This window comes from Camelus ferus, chromosome 19, assembly GCF_009834535.1.
Source record: "Camelus ferus isolate YT-003-E chromosome 19, BCGSAC_Cfer_1.0, whole genome shotgun sequence".
Lineage (NCBI taxonomy): Eukaryota > Metazoa > Chordata > Mammalia > Artiodactyla > Camelidae > Camelus > Camelus ferus.
In genome coordinates this window covers 28,252,907-28,267,419 of record NC_045714.1, presented here as the reverse complement: position 1 = coordinate 28,267,419, position 14,513 = coordinate 28,252,907, and the positions used below count along the sequence as shown (strand labels likewise).

At 42.0% G+C, this 14,513-nt stretch overlaps 1 protein-coding gene across 2 annotated transcripts in view; it reads left to right on the top strand.

Annotated features, from left to right (window-relative positions):
* Window positions 1-2,419: 2,419 nt before the first annotated feature.
* The window catches only part of SNAP25 (synaptosome associated protein 25), a 75,486-nt gene continuing 63,392 nt past the window's right edge, over window positions 2,420-14,513 (top strand). The window contains exon 1 of one of the 2 annotated variants that reach the window (XM_006187062.3): window positions 2,420-2,567. The gene's annotated coding sequence lies outside the window, so the exon portion shown is untranslated. The remainder of the gene's footprint in view (window positions 2,568-14,513) is intronic. The other variant, XM_006187063.3, reaches the window with a different exon arrangement.

The following is a 14,513-nucleotide window of genomic DNA, read 5'->3' as shown; positions in this document are numbered from 1 at the left end:
TAAACATGAGAGATTGGAACACGCTGCCGGCACCACAAATTATCCTGTAAGGCCTGTGGTATTTCCTGCGATGCTTTGAATCAGTCTGACTCTCTCCTCTTCTGTGTAATTTTTAAAGATGTCAATGTGGGGCATCAGCAGTTGAAAATTCAGAACACCATGCTAGTCCTTCCCTGTGACTGCCACATAGCTTTCGCCTGCAGGATGAGCCTACATAACTGACGTAGTTACTTTTTTAGTTTTATTGTTTTTTTAATCTGGAAAATCCCCCACGGTCTCCATTGCTTCACAAAACTCTGCCTGAATGCCATATGTATTTTTGTTTGTTTGTTTCTCTTCACTGCAGTCTTCCCCCACTTCAACCCCAACTTTCTACATGTTAAAAAAAAAAAGTGTCATTTTGAGGGGGAAAAAACTTGACTATAAAGGATTTTGCAGTGACATTGCATTTGTCATCACTTCTCCCAGCTCATTCCAGCTTGCTCTATAATGAAAGTGAGAATCGTAACTAGAAGTTTTCTTGTCAAGTATCTAAGGACCAGGCAAATTTTCTTCTTCGTTATTGTATAAGAATCTTAAATGTTTTGTGAATATTTAAGTAAACAAATTTCAGCAACATGCCTTGTTTTAAGAATCCAGCTTTAATAAAAATCCGAACACTATTTGTTAATTATTATTGAAAACATTAATACTTCAAAATACCCTTTGGGTCAGGGACTCTTTAAAGGAACAATGACTTCTACTTATTTCAATTAAAGGCATCCTTTATTAAATTCTTACAGCTCAAATTGCTATAAACGCTCCCTTTACAACTCTGCTTTCTCCTTTATTTCCTGGGATTCATTCTCTCTCTCTTTCTCTCTCTCTCTGTCTCTCTGTCTCTCTCCCTGTCTCTCTCTCTCTATCTCTGCCTGCAATTAAAAACCTAAGCTTGCTCTAAGGCCAGAGAGCGGGGATGAGTGGTGGTGGTGGTGGCAGGCGAGGAGGTGGAGTAGGGGAGCGGGGGTTGTTCATTGTTTTTCCCAACCGGAGACAAGGATTTTCCATCGCCTAAAAGAGGCCATCAAGTTTTAACATTGCGAAGCACGACTTCTCATCGCATCCTTCCCGGAAAAGTACAAACAGTTCCTCAGCCGAGGTCCCCCACCTCCCACGCGCTCCCCAGCTCGCCCTCCCCGCGGAGAGCCCCGCGACAACCTCCCCAACACCTGTGAATCATCCGAGAGGCTGCCACCGCGGAACCATTTGCATATCCCCCCCTCTTCCTTGGCGCCTTATTCACACAACAAAGGAGGACGGGATTATTGCTTTATGATGATTATTTCTAATCTCTCCTATGACCAGCACTAGTGTATTCTCTCACCTACAACCTGTTTTGAGCGTCAGAGGGCCCCCAAGTCAGCCTCGACTGGTACCCAGGCTACGCTCACTGAATAAACCACCAGAATTTTGTAGCATCCCAGTAATCCTTGAACCTGCAGCTTTCCACATTTCCTCCCCCGCCCCAAAGTCTGATCAGTTCTATAAGGTGTGTACGCGCCTCTGTGAATTATTCTTAAGAAACACAACTTAAACCCCAGGCTCCGACAGCAAATCCAACCCAAAACAGCGTCATCTATTTTGCCTTCGGCAAACAACTCTCAGCATCAAGCTTTGAGAACTCCAGCAAACCCACGCTCACTGGGTTAACTACTCTTCCCTCCCCCTTCCCCCAACCCTTTGATATCTCTCAGCGGTAATTGCTCTGACGTACTTTAAAATAATATGTACTAGTCTCTTTCCCCAATTGACCATATTAATGAGAACTCCAAGCCCTTGATGCTACTTTGATAAAATGAAGAAATCACTCATAAAAATAGCAACCCACGTAGCCTGACCATATATGGAGTTGGTGAGGGTTGACAGGGATGCCCCTTCGGACCCACTTTTTTTGAAAAATAAATAGCAGCTGAAATCCCCCCCAACCCCCTTACCTTCCATTCCTCCTCTGCCTTCCCCTCCCCTTCTATGACTCAACCAAAGACTCAACTTAGCAGGGGGAAATTTTTGAATATATAATAGCATATATATTGCATATATATCACACACATATGTACACACATACGCATACGCATACATACACATACATATACAAACAAAACAGAATATCAAAAGACCAGTCACGAGATAAATGACTTTGCCCGTGACCGGGTGTTAAAATGGAGTCAAAAGAATCGTCCCGTTCAGGTGTTTATAAAAGACTAAAATACAAAGCTTTGCAGTAAAGCGAGCTGGGAGCTGAGTCAAGCCCTCAGCACCTCGCAGCTCCTCCCCTCCCACTCCCCGCCCCCGTCCTCCCTCCGCCCTTCCCTCAACACACTTCCTCCCCGCCCCTCCAGGAGATGTCTATTAAAAGCTGCTGACGTCAAAAGGGACGGCCATCTTTGATGAGGGCAGAGCTCACGTTGCATTGAAGACGAAACCTCGGGGAGGTCAGGAGCTGTCTTTCCTTCCCTCCCTGCTCGGCGGCTCCTCCACACTTGGAACCTGCAGGGGCCGGGCGAACACCACCCTCTGGAGAAGCTAAGGTAAGAAGCCCCCCTCCCCAGGTCGTGATTCTGGCTCTGGATGTCTGCATGCCCAGAGGGGACCACAGCTGGGCAGACCAAGTGAGCTTGGGCAAATACAAGAATTTGTGCACCTAGGGTGCGGTATTCCTCGTGCGCGCGTCTGGCTAGACTCCCGCCTGGGGCTTTATAAAGTATTTTAGAGGTGAGCTGCTTGGGGAAGGGGTGAATGGGGACAGTGCTGATGGAGCGATCGGAAGGAAGCGCAAGGACACGTACCGAATAATAACTTACTCTTTTGAAACAGTAGTGGGACCCGCTCTCTTCCATTTTGCGATGCAGTTTTCTGAGATGTTTAGGCAGCTTTTTTCCTTCTTCTGTAGATCAAAACAAACCAACCCTATCGTTCTGACCCTATTACTATGACTGTTGTCGTTAGGGCTCTATTATCCAGGCAAGAATTAAGGAGAAGGCAGGGTATGGGCGCTGGGGAGGCGAAAGAAGGCTGAGTTCCCGCCCCGGGCAAGCTGAGCTGCAGCCGCCACAGCAGCCTCCATGCCCCATGGACTTGATTTATGCCGCTTGCTCCACGTCAACTGCAGGCTGGCGGGAGCGGGCGGATCGTGCTGGGTGGGAGGGCTCTGCGGAAGGTTGGCGGGGGTGGGCTCGCCTCCGGGACTGCAGCGGCCCTCGCTCAGCACCCTGGACAGCAATACCAAGGGACTGCTCTGGCGCCCGCGACCTTTCAGCACCGCGGATAGCGGTCCGGCCGCCGAGCCGCATCTCCCTGCGGCAAAGACGCCTGGCCGGCGCTAGATGTTCCAGGGCTGGAGGCCAAATTGCTTCTCTGAGGCTCCGGTCACACGGAGACCCCTAACAGAGCAGGCATAGTAGGTTAATAGGAAAAAGGAAAGAAAAAATAAATCCTCCCTACAGGACTCCTTTGCAGGCAATTGCTGGCTCCCATCCTTACCTCCTGCATAGATTCAAAAAAAAAAAAAAAAAAAAAAAGTCTACTTGTGGAAATTTTCTGTGTTGCCCTCTTCTCCACCCCCTTTTTAGGTAGGAAATAAACACACTTAAAAAAAAAATCTGGGCTTATACTCCAGTCGGATATCAAAGGTTTTGTTTATTTCTATTTTTAACAAAGAGCAGATCTGTCTACAGATCCTGGGTGGTCATGAATGAGGTATATATGAAGATACCAATAAATCTGCTTATAGGAGTGATATATCTTTCTACATGTTTCTATTTGATAAAAATACAGGGGTAGTTGAACTAAGCAGAATCAACTTCAGTAATGAATCCCTCTTCCTCTGCCCCATCCTTGTGACTAGGCATGAACTCAAGCACATACCCACAAAAATACATCTCTGAGAAATATTGCAGGTCCTATAAGGTATAGATTTAACCTCTTTGGCCATAGTTTCAGAGTAGGGGAAATATTTCCTATGGACATTTGTTATCTCAGGATAGTTTCTGATTTTGACAATATTAAAACTGGCTTTCCTCAGGAGAACCCAGCTGTGTCCTTCAGGATGATGCAGAGGAAAGGGCCATGGGGTAAGACTGAAACTGGACCCTGACCTAAAGATCTACTGCAATTTCCATTACAGCACTGCGGGCTTTGCTGGGGCAGTGATAAGTACTTTAACCATTTTCTACTCTGAGGTTTGGAGACTCCGAGTGAACAAAAATTACCACAGGAATATTTCCAGCTGTTTGATATAGATAAAATTAACATAAAATGACCAGGAAGAAAATTGTACTATGTGAGTAGTTGTTAAATAAGAGTAACAGCGTCATATGTAAGAATATATATGTAACGCATTAAAGAAATGCTATCATGATCCCCTGAAAAGCCTTAAAATGAGATCTTGGATAGTGTTTAGTTAGTCAGAACTCTGATTTTTTATGTAATAGAGGTTCTAAAATGCCCTATCCACATACAGAAGGTACTTTCATTCCCAGCTATTTATTTCCTAGTGTTTTTCATTTGTTATGGATAACCATGTGTTTCCATATAAGTATACATTGATCTGTTGCTGGATAGAGATTTAAAATTATTATTCGAAAGTATATAACCGCATAGAAGAATTTTATAACTCTGCAATCTGCAGATGAAATAAACAACTGTGTTTTAGTGATGGGAGGAGGGGAGAAAAGATGAGTAGGAGTCTTTAAAAATGCCTTGACTTCATGCTGCATGTCCAGACAGCTCTCTGCGTAGTTGCGACAAATAAAAAAGCCTAACGCTGCAGAAATTACGTGCCTGGACATTAGTAATTACTGCTGGGTTTGTTTGTGAGTGGAAGATTGGGGTGAGGGGGGGCAGAGGTAGAGGACTGCAGTGAAGCTGGCAAAAGGCACAAATCTGGGAGGAAGTGGTGATGTACGCAATTATGGAGCTAATTCTAGACTAGCTTACTGAGAAGTAAAGAAAAACATAATTGAAGCATGAAATTAACATTTACATTATTGATAAGCTTCAGGGAAAAAAATCAAGAGATTTCCTATTTTAAGTTGTAAATTTTAAAAATCCAGGACATTACGGTGAGAAGAGGCAGGAGCAGATGGACATAAAGATTTGCCAGGAAACATTCACACAGACCCTCTGATGGTACCTGCTTGTTTACTTGTTGGCATTTTCTGCATTACCATCTTGGCATTCAGAATACAAAACAATTTGTAATCGTCTTAACCTCTCTGTGGTAAAATCTCCCAAGAATTCACAATTGCATGACCACAGATGCACAAACACAGCACAAACTGCCCCTTAATTAGCTTGTATAAAGACATTCCTAAGCTCTAAGTGTTGACCCCAGAGGGATGGTTATCAACCAGAAGATTGATGTTTCTGCCAGTAGCAACTCTTCCCATAGTATCTAGCCTTCAGCAGAACATGTAGGTTTTGATGATTAGGAGAAATGAGAGATAATTTGAGAAAGAGGTCAAGAAAGGAGGCATGAAGGATAAAACTCAATAAACCTGTTTTTTTAATGAGGCACTATAAACAAACTATTTTTCTCACATTATGGAACTGCTTTACAATTCTATAAATGTAAGAAAATTGGTGTTTTCAGCCTCTGTGCTAGATACATTTCTGCAATGTCATCCCTTGCCAGCAGGGACCAACCTTTTAGGAAGATATTGATCAATCAGTGAACACCAGATACATAAATGAACCCCATGGAAGATGTAAAATCCCATACTCACATGGTCTTTGACCTCAATAAGTTTAGCATCTAGTACTCTTAATGAAAATAATAAATAATGAAAATTAATAAATAATACCAGAATGAAAAGGCAATAAAACAGTAGGGGAAAAATCATGAGGGAGTGTATAATTATTTGCCAGATGAATGTGACCAAAAACAAGAAATGCAAGTTCTGAGGAGGACAATATTTCAGGGGACTGGAATGATCTGAGAGAGGAAGCAGGACTTGAGTTGACTTTTGGAGGTTGGAGAGAAGCGAGGAAAGTAAAAATTAGAGCAAAGGCAGAACTAGGAGTTAGGCAAGCCCAAGCTATAGTCAGCAAACCCTGAAAATGCCCATCCATCTATGTGGGGTGGGAAGCTTGTGTAGAGGAATACACTGGAGTGGAGAGTTGGGGCCTTGTATGGAGGCTTTGAATGCTACCCTGAGGACCGGGTGCTTTACCCTCTAAGTTGATTTCTGAGCAGAAGCTGATATAACAAAGTAGCCATGTCTTTTTTTTTTTTTTTTAAATCTTGAAATTGCTATTGACTGAGAGGATTAAATCTGTATTCTTCCAGAGATAGAGGAGAGCAAACTGACATCATAACAGATGATAAAAAGAATAATAACCAGTCCTCATGTAGCCCTATTAAGATCACCCTTTAGGATACACATGGACTTCTAAGTCCTACCCAGAAGTTAGTTGTAAGTTTCAAATTTTCATTATTGATTAGAACAAATTATTCAAGATGAGCACCCACCAAGGAGATTGAAAATCATGTCAGGAATCTGGAGATGAGAGGTATCCAGAAGGTACACTTGAATAATAAACATGCAGGACACACTCTTGCACCCTCTGAGTATTCTGCACTGTCAAATACACTGATTGGACAGATGAAAAAAGATGCCAGGCTTTCTGTGCATGTTTCAGGCCGCATGACACACAGAACCAGCTCCAAGTGGCTAAAACTGGAAAAAAAGAAAAGATAAAAGATGCTATGGGGAAATTTTGAAAAACTGAGGTGAGGTGGGAAGGACACCATATTTCCTTCCCTATGATCCTAGCATCCTACCTGATTTTTGCTGAGTACCCTAACTCCAGGGCTAGCTTGAGACCTGAACTATGCCCATTTCATTCTTAATCTTGTGCTTACTACTCTCATAGTAGAGCTTCAAAATTCCAAATTCTGATGAAACTGCTGAACCAAAATAGTCAATGGTCTCATGTGGAGGAATAAATGGCAGTTGCAGACATAGATCTTGTTCCTGTTTCAAAAGTGTCAAGGGACTGTCCTCATCTGCTCTTCACCAAAACACTAGCAGGAGATATCCTTAGGATAACATGTTGACTTCCAAGCTGACTCCCCAGGGGAAAATTGAAAGTAGTGATGTTTGATGCTTTAGGAGGTCAGACTGGCAGTTATTAAACTGAATGCAGAAGGCCTTCCAAGTCATCAAGTAGGAGGGAGGAGATATGACAGAGCATTGAGGAAGCAGGACATGGTGAGTGGAGAAAGAGTTTTTAAAGAATTAGTCTTAGAAGAGGAAAGAGGCTGCAGAGAAATTTCCAGAGAACTCTGGCTGCACTATGAACTCTTCAGAATTACTATTACCTCTGTGATGATAATAGCTACTTGTTTCTGCACAATTTTCTTCATGAGGATCTCAAAGCACTTCACCTAATATAAAAGTCCAAGCAGTTTCTGATTTCTAAATGAATGATGCAGCTTATATGAGTTCATAGGTGATAACAATTAGTAAGCCATAAATCTGATTTAGAAGGATAGAGACACTCAAAGCAGTGATTAAGCAGAATAGGCCTGTGGGAGAGAAGAGTGAACTATGAATTCTAATTCTAATTCTTTTTACCTGTCCTAGCTCACTGAATCCTCACCACAATCCTGGAATCAGGGTACTGCCATTATTTCCATTTTACAGATGAGGAAACTGAGGCAGAGAAAGGCTAAATAACTTACCTAACATCACAGAGCAGAGCCAGTATTTAAATGCAACCAGTTCGACTACAGAGTCTAAGCTCATCAGTGTATACTCTGCCACCTCTTGCATTATCCGCATTTCTCCTACTGGCCAAAAGAAGCACAGAGGATGTATAAGACTTTTTTCCCCCTCAGTTGCATGGCAGAGCATTATGGCAAGGATGCTGATCAGGAGCCAGGAGACCTAGTTTTAGCCCTGAAGCAATCACTTGTCATTTTCTTTAAATAATCCAATATTAACCAGTATTGAACTCAGTTTCTTCACCTGCAGAATGGCAGGATTGGACTGCTGTTTTCCATCATTCCTTGCTGTTCAGAAGTCAGTGGAATCAGTAGTGAAAACTCCAGGTAACAAGTCTGAGTCCAGTGATGGTTTCAGCTGGCACTGCCTTAACACTGCTTCTGTAACTGACCTGACTCCCTCCCTTACTGTAACATTAATTCCTTCCATAGCCCACCTCGTCCTCAGTCTCTCTCTCTTTTCTATTTTCCTCAGTAACTTTTTGACGTCATCTTTCTGAAGCCTTTCTGGTCAGGCTCAAGAAATCCTGCTTTTTTCCTCAAAGCCCTGAGTCGTCATCACCCTCTGGGGATCTCCCATCCTTCTCAATCAGATTTATTGCCGTCTGGAACAGGCAATTTCTTACCACCTGACTAAACTTTTTATAATTCTTTTTTCAACCCAATTAACTGTTTGTAAAAATATCTTTCTAGACCCCCTTTTGATCATCTGTTGTGTCCAACTTAAAGCAATTTATTAGCTGCTATTTCCTCATGCCTCTTTCTTTCCATGCCTCTTAGAAAAGGGGAAACATATGCTTTTATAGAATCTCAGCTCTTAAGTACTTAAAAAGTCAGCATTTCCATATGACCTGAGCCACATGATATAAGCAGCCAGCTCAAAAACTAATCAAATTTGGAGGTTGGGGGGTGGTGGGAAAATAACATCACACAAAAGCTTCAAGGACAAGGACGAGAGAGGAGGAAGCTTTAAAGCCTATGGGATTTAAAGTTCAGAGGCAAGCAGCAGGCAGTACAATATTTATTCATTAAATTCATAGTCACATGTGAATGAAATTCACACGTTCCAGAAAAGCTATGTTCTTCCTATGGCTACAACCTCATTTTGACTGCAGATTTTCAGCATCTTTCCATCGAAGTAAAGCATAATATCACAAGAGGAGATCCTAACTGATTTTCTTACTGCTGACTCAGGGGTTAGCCTCAGTAACGATTAACTGATGATAAGAACAAATCCGTATCCCCAAAAAGAGATGGGGGGGAGCCTTGTTTAAGGGTTTGTGCTTCCTTTTCAGTGCTTAACAGCCACTCTAGAGAAACTCAAAGTGAGTTAACAATGACCACAGCAGGTTGGTGTTGAATGACAGCTGCACTAGGTTTATGAATTGCTTTCTGTGTCACGGAAAAATAAATTTGATCCTCTTAGCAAGTAAAGGAAGCTGAATTATTATTCATGTGAAGAGAAAACTAAAACAACTTGCTTCTCTTCTCCTTTTGGGTTTTGTGATTGATCTGACTTGGTTCCTATTACCCGAAGGTGGCTAATTCTCGCGTCTTATATCGAGACTGTTTGCACTTTCAGCTCACTCACCTCATTTTCCAAGATGGTCTATTTTATATTTGAAGAGCAAGGTTAGTTTCCTGCTGGAATAATAAGTTCGACAAAATGACCATCTTGTCCCAGCTTCCCCAACACTTCCGATATCCAGATGACACTAGTCACAGATTTTGAACTTTGGAGATGACTTTTCATGCCTGCAGGCTTGAATGAGTGGTTTTTGTCCTTTCCTGATGACAGCACGTAAGAAAATGAAAGCCTCTTAGGTGCCCCCCTGAGGCCAGAGTCACTCTGCACTCCTGCCTCATTCCTATTTTAGAGAAATCTCTCAATTCAGCTCGGAGAGTCCTACAAGTTGAGCAGAATTCCTTTCCATGGAGAATCTCAGACCAAACTGCTGATCTCCTTTATTCACATTCTTCTTTTGTGAAATTTCAAAGAATAGTGACTGACACTGCAAAACAGTATATTTCCTAAATTTCCGTGCAGTTAGTCTGAGATTGGTCTGACAGCTAGAGATAAATCACACTGCAACGTCTCCACTGATAAACTGAAAGAAGAGGGAAATGAATGCCCTTAGCCTACTAGGAAGAACACTGGCAAACAATTTCAATATGCAGTAATCCTACTAAATGACTTTTTTTATTTTAATGGGAAAGTCTAGTATAACTTCACATAACACTAGAAATCAAGACAGTGTTCCTGATTTATGCCTGAGAAATTGCTGAATGTATTACTTTTTCCAATTCCAAGATGACTATCCCTGTATTCCTCAAATATAAATCAGCTGCTATTAGGGAGCTCTTCACAAATTAATTAATTCAACAAATATTTATTGAGCATCTGCCATGTACCAGGAAAGCACAGTACTGGTTACTGAAGATAGAGCAGTAAATAAAACATGCATGCAACTGCCCTCAATGCATTCTGCTGGGCATCATTTTTGAGGTATTATTATTTTAGAAGATGTGTTTCACACAGGATCCCTTTTAGAATCTAAAACATTAACCCAACTTAGAAAAGAATTTGACTCTCTATCCAAAATGTGCAATTGATTGAAGGTTTCTACTGAGTGATCAGTGACCATGGAGAGGTTGCTATCATAAACAGAATATAAACTAAGAACCAGTCTCAGCCATTCGAGGAACTTAGTAAATGTCTAAGACATGCCCTTGTGTAAATTTGCCTCTGTTTATGTGGCAATAAATTAGGATATCAATAAAATTCCTTTTAAGTGCCTGTTACATTCCAGTATCCCAGTCTATAAAGACCATTCCCCACCACTCGTGGGGAGAACAAGTCAAGCTTCAAGAAACATGGTACCTCCTAGGCTGGAAAACCTGGTCCCAGCCATAAAATTCATGGAGCAATGCACGAATAGGTTGACCGAGAGAAAAACAGTGGCACTTTAGATGACAGTACCTCCCAAGCCAATCCACCTCCCTCCTCTGAAAACTCTCTATCATTAAACAAAGATACAGATTAGGATCAAGTAAAAGTATGTGTTAGTCCCTCAGCTCTTGCTTTTAGAAATTTACCTCCTCTAATCGAAGAACAGTGCCCCCATCTCCCTTGTAAGATTTATCATGTTGCTTTGTAATTACGTACGTATGCATTTCTCTTCTTTAACAGACTATAAAAGTCTTTGAGAGCGAGGGAAATACCTTAACCACCTTTGGATCCTCAGTACCTATAACAGTGCCTGTCACACACCATGTATATAGGGAAAGAATGAGCGAATGGGGATACCAAGTGTCCCTTTGCAAAGAAAAGAATTCTACCACTGTAAGTAATTCCTTCTTTTATTAATCGAATGTTGTGATCAGAACAACTTGGGAATACAGATTCACCCTAAATGTTGGAATAAAATTATGCCCCAAGGAAGCACTTTTGTTCACCCCAACTAGCTGCCAAACTTTGGCAAATAATTTATTTTTCTGACCTGTTGTTTTATCACCTATGAGTCCGGGGTTAAAATGTTAATGAAGAATCAGAAGGGGCTCAAGAAGAGCACTGCTAAAAGCAGGTTTATATTCAGAGATAAAGAACCATTACCTATGAGTGATTTAGGTCAGTTTCACATATAAAGCCAAGCTCTTTAACATAGATAAAATAATGCAGTTAAATTCTTTACTTTTCATTATGATGGAAAGGATATTTTTGATGCCTCTCTTCACACATTCACTGCAACCTATATTATAGTCCCCAGGGAAATAGATTGGTGGCTTTAGCCAGCTCTTGTCTTTGGGGCCAAGTGTTTGCTGATTCTCTGTTAGAACTGGTAGCATGATGTGTACAATCTCTCCACATTGATTTGGCTTTGTAGAAAATGTCCTCCAGACACATCAGTATCTAACTTTTCCTTTCAAACATCCAGTGTCCTTTTGCCTAGGAGAGAAAAGTAAACTGAGGCATGATATGGTAAATCAGCCCCACTTATCATTAAGAAAAAGCCATTACCAAGTAAGTGTTGAATTTTGCATTCCCCGCCCCCAGTTCTTCTTATTAAACAAGTCTAAAACCACTGGTCACTTACTCTGCTCACTGCTTTTTCCAGCTAAGAATGAAGGTATCACTTGATGACCGTAAGAAAAAAGTAGCCAACTTCTTGAATGCCCACAGTATGCTGCACTAGACCCTTGGCATACATTATCTTGTTTAATTTCCATAGCAACCTTCAAAGCATTTGGAATTCTTGTCTCTCTGACTGCAAAGTCCATGTTTTTCCCCACCACCTCATGAATTTTCCTGAGTCACAAACAATCCGGTGAGATCTTCTAGTAGAAAGCATGCTCCTGATGTGTAGAACACAAGTCAGCAAAATCCAAAGACCTCAGTCCTCTGAACTAACAAGTCAGGTGAGATGTGGTGGTTTGAGCCACCAGGAGAAACTAAATATCCAGACAAGCTCACTGAGCACTGGATCGAGAGTAGGAGGGCTGAATAATTAGCCCATCTCTGCCACATCAGTTGTATCACCCTGACCAACGTACCCAACTTGAACTAAGCCTCAGTCTTCACATCTGCACAAAGACAGCAGTAGCTGTTATGCATATGTCAAGTGGCTGTTATGAGACCCCGAGCCAATGCTTGTGACATATTGTCACCTCCACCTGGGAGGTAGGAAGGGACTGTCGCTACCACATTCCGTTGTCCACCATTTGCCATGACAGATTTCCAGTGTTCTTCACTGTAGGTTATGTGAAGGCCGTATGCTTCTTTTCCTCCTTATAATGTTGAGTTCCTTAAAGAAACAACAGGTCCTGCCATCACATTATTTTTTAGCTTGAGCGGCATGCATAACAAAATGGGAAAATGTGTCAACAGTCTTTGCTTTTTCTATTTGTGGGAGGATTTTTTTTAATGCCTTTGAATAGCATCTCTGCTTTGGGAATGGCTTTGTGATTCTCAGGATAACTTTTGGAGACGAAGAAGCTTGCTTATGCTTTAATGAAACACTGGTCCCCTCTTGCTTAGTGACATGGTTTTTAAGGCCCTAGAGGAGTTAAAAAGAGATGATATGCAAAATTTCCTGCTATTCTTTAGCTTAAGAAAAAGAATTTTGCTGTAGTTTATTTAGTGAACCATTATTAAAGCTACATCTGTTGGCTTCAGTTTGTATTGAGCTCTTTGTGAACGGTTTTTTTTTTTTTTTTGGTCAGGGAGGGTTGAATTCCTTATTAAATATTGTATGTGTGCATGGGTGTTTTTGTATGCACACACAGTATGTAGGCAGAGAGGTTCAAGCACAAATTCTTGCAGCCAGCCTTAGGTACAAGATTCCTACATGTGTCACCTCATTGTCAAAATCTTTAGCTTTATTTATATAAAACAATAAATATAAAATCATATATATAATAAAGCAAGTTATGTGAAGTGGAAATGTCTGCAGTTAAGCTGCATTCACAGAATGATTCCTTCCAAAGTTGGAAAATGCTCCCAAAGCAATTCTGCATGCAGCCGTGACCTCAAATTTGGGGAGAATTTCTGCAAATCTAGGACAAAAGAGCTTACTGGGAAGGGTTTTTGAAACCTGCACTGTCTTGTGAGCACCTACTATGTACTAGTTGTCTTATTACTGTCCATTGTAGCTAGTATATTTAATTTCTACAACAGCCTCCTGAATGATGAGTTATTTTCCACACTTGACTCAGGATACTGTTTGGTCAAGGTCCTAACAAGGTGCTAATTGCTGCCCCTCTCCTCCACCATGAAACAACTGATAGATACAGGGATTAGTGATGAAAATATTGGGTTCTTTTTAAAGCTTGATTGGGGAAAAATGGTTAGAACCAGCAGCCAGAATCAGACTAGTTCTGCTCCTAGCCCTTCTCCAAATCTGGACCTTGAGACCCACCAAAGGAGGGAGGGCTGTAGAGATATGTACAGTCAGGCACAGCTAGAATACCTTAGGTCCTGCCCTTCTCCTCCATTCATTCCTCTCGAGGTGCTGAACCTGCCTCAGGAGGTTTGCAGCTTGGAGGAGCAGAAGATGCAACCTTGCTACGGGTGGCAGATCCCAAAGAAAAAGCCTGGTAGCGGCTGAGCTATGTTTGCTCACTGCTTATTTCTCATCTCACAGAGCACTTAAGTTGGGGGTTGGTTGGACAAGGAGAGGAAGGGGTGGTGGGGATGACAGAAACTATTGTCCCAATAGTAATCTTCCCAAAGAATGGAGGTTCTCATTTTAAGGGACAAGGGAGGAATTGATGAGTCGAAGAGGCAGGAAATGGATCCTCCTCCCCCACAGCTAATAAGAGAGGGAACTTGAGATTGAATTTAAGATCCCAAGTGACATACCACAATCAATGGCTCATTACTCTAGGACATTGATTCTCAAACTGTGATCTTTGGACCAGCAATGTCAGCATCACCCAAGAGCCTGTTAAAAACGAGATTCTCAAGCCCCACCCCACCCTACTAAATCTGAAACTCCCGGGATGGGGCAAGAGTTTTCTGCTGGCGTCACCTTCAGGTGACTCTGATGCGTGCTAGCTTTTGAGAACCAATATCCTAGGGAGCTTGTTGGCTCCTTCAGGTGTTCACATTGGTCTCGAAGTGGGTCTGATGAGGGTGAGGTGTTTCCACTGTTCTCTGAACTTACGACAGCTGTGACCAGGTATTTGGAGAGATAAGTGCTGTCCTGAGCCACTGGATGGACGTCTCCACTCACCCTTCTGACTTAGTAAT